The sequence below is a fragment of the Dipodomys ordii genome, unplaced genomic scaffold, assembly GCF_000151885.1.
Source record: "Dipodomys ordii isolate 6190 unplaced genomic scaffold, Dord_2.0 Scaffold1, whole genome shotgun sequence".
In the NCBI taxonomy this organism is placed as follows: Eukaryota; Metazoa; Chordata; class Mammalia; order Rodentia; family Heteromyidae; genus Dipodomys; species Dipodomys ordii.
The window spans coordinates 62297047-62299617 of record NW_012267217.1 but is presented as its reverse complement, the minus strand read 5'-3'; positions in this window follow the sequence as shown (position 1 = coordinate 62299617).

Sequence of the window (2571 nt, the reverse complement as noted above, 5' to 3'; positions counted from 1 at the left end):
TCTAAGGCGATGAAGATGGTCAGACAGACAGGCCCAGCCACTCAGCCAAAGGCGGTGCTGCCAGGTCCCCTGGGAAGCCCAGGAGGAACCCCCAGATCCAGAGCCATGATTACAGTGATGGGGGTCAGGCGTTCACCAGGCATAGCAAATTTAAGGGGGCACCAAAACCTCAGTGATTTACTATTTAAAAACAATCAATGAGCAAATAGGCCTGTGCGCCGGCTGCTCATTTTATAAATAAAGTTTTATTGGAATGAGGCCAGCGTTAGATAAGATAGTGTTATGCAAATGCAAGGGCAGACTTCTCTTTCATTAAAAAAGTTTACTACATTCTCATTTTTTGGCATTAATCTTAGTTGTTCTGGTACTAGGGTTTGAACTCGGTTCTTGACACTTTCTAAATGGGTGCTCTACCACCTGAGGTGTATCTCCAGCCCTCTTTCCTTTTTCTAATTTTATTTTTTGAGCCAGAGTCTTCCTATGTAGCCCAGGCTGTCCTCAAATTTGAGATCCTCCTTGTCTCTGCCTTCCAAGAACGGTAGAAATATGCTTCAAAAATTACCAACAGGGGCTGGGAAGGTGGCTCAGTGGTAGAGCGCTTGCCTTGCATGCCTGAGGCCCTGGGTTCGATTCCTCAGCACCACGGAAGCAAAAAGAAAAAAGTTGGAAGTGGCGCTGTGGCTCAAGTGGTAGAGCGCTAGCCTTGAGCTGACGAGCTGAGGGACAGTGCCCAGGCTGAGTTCAGGCCCCACGACCGGACCCCCCCCCAAAAAAAAAAAAGTTCAAATACGGTGCTTTGGCTCCAGTTGTAGAGAATCAGCATAGCAAAAGGCCCCAAGTTCAAACCCCAGTAATGCCAAAATAAAAATAAATAATAAATAATCAATTACCTAGAGATCGAATTATTTGACTCCTAAGATTTTCCCATGAAATGGGTCAAGGGAAGCCATGAGCAGAGTCTTGGAACTTGTGAGGAAGGATGAGCCCTCAGACTGTGACTTCTGAGTCTCAGCTGTGCCCAGCTGTCTGGGCCTTCCCATGCTCCCTCAGTTTCTGTGCAGTGAGCGCTTTCTCCACTCACCACCTGATCCTGGGGCAGAGCACAGGAGGTGGGAAGACATGTGTGTTTCATCAGAGAGCAAATCAATTTTCTTTTTTGAGTCAAATCCAATCTTTTGCTTTGGTTCAAAGCAATAGAGCTGAAGCTGGGCATGGTGCCACATCCCTGCAGTCCCGGCACTCAGGACATTTCCAGCCTTAAGCTTCAGAATGTGTACCTGTGTGGCTTGGTGTGGCCTCCAGGGCCCTGGCCGGTGGTGTTTACTTTCCCTGCAGGCCCACCCAGGCCTCCACCAGTGAAGTCAGCACAGCGAGACCTCTCACCTCTAAGAGATTGTCTTTCCTTCACACCAGGCAGTGGAAAGAGGTGCCAGGCAGCTGGCCCTGAGGAATCTGGGGTGTGGGAGGAGGCTCTCACTCCTCTGCACAGGCCCCACCCCCGGCCTCCACGTCCCTCTGCCTAGTACCTGAGGCTGGGCTGTGTTTACACTGGAGGCTTCTGCAGGCCAAGCCAGGGCTAGAGGGGGTGTGGGGCCTACAACTCAGGGTCAGAACTTGTGGGGCTTGAACTCTGGGCCTGAGCGCTGTCCCTCAGCTCTTCAGTAAAGGCTAGTGCTCTACCACTTGAGCTATAGCGCCACTTCCGGTTTTCTGGTGGTTTATTGGAGATAAGAGTTTCACGGACTTTCCTGCCCTGGCTGGCTTGAACCTCGATCCTCAGATCTCAGCCTCTTGAGTAGCCAGGATTACAGGTGTGAGCCACCAGTGCCTGGCTTCAGACTTATTTTTAATGAACATGCTTCATATTTTACCTTTCGCGCATTAATTATATACAGTCTTGGGCTTGAACTCTGGGTCTGGGCGCTGTCCCTCAGCTCTTCAGCTTAAGGCAAGTGCTCTTAACACTTGAGCCCCAGTGCCACTTCTGGTTTTCTGGTAGTTTATGGGAGATAAGTCTCACAAGTGTTCCTGCCCCAGCTGGCTTTGAACCCTGATCCTCAGATCTCAGCCTCCTGAGCAGATAGGATGACAGGTGTGAGCCACTGGCACCTGGCAGTCTTTGTTTTGTTTTGTTTTTTTGGTCAGTTGGCCTTTTAAACTTGTGGCCTGGGGGCTGTCCCTGAGCCTGTTTGTGCTCAAGGCTAAGGCTTGCGCTCCACCACTTGAGCCCCAGTACCACTTCCCTACATCAGTTTCTTCCTTTCTTTCTTTTTTTGGGGGGGGTCCAGTCGTGGGGCCTGAACTCTGGGCCTGGGCGCTGTCCCTCGGCTCTTCAGCAAGACTAGTGCTCTACCACTTGAGCCACAGCGCCACTTCCGGCTTTTTTTCTTTTTTGCTTATGTGGTGCTGAGGAATCAAACCCAGGGCCTCAGGCATGCAAGGCAAGCGCTTTACCACTGAGCCACCTTCCCAGCCCCAAGAAAAAAAGTTTTTGAGGAGGGGAAGGGAGTATAATTTCCCCGTTGGCATGAACTGGTGCTGGGAATAATTTTACTTTTTTATCTCAGTGGT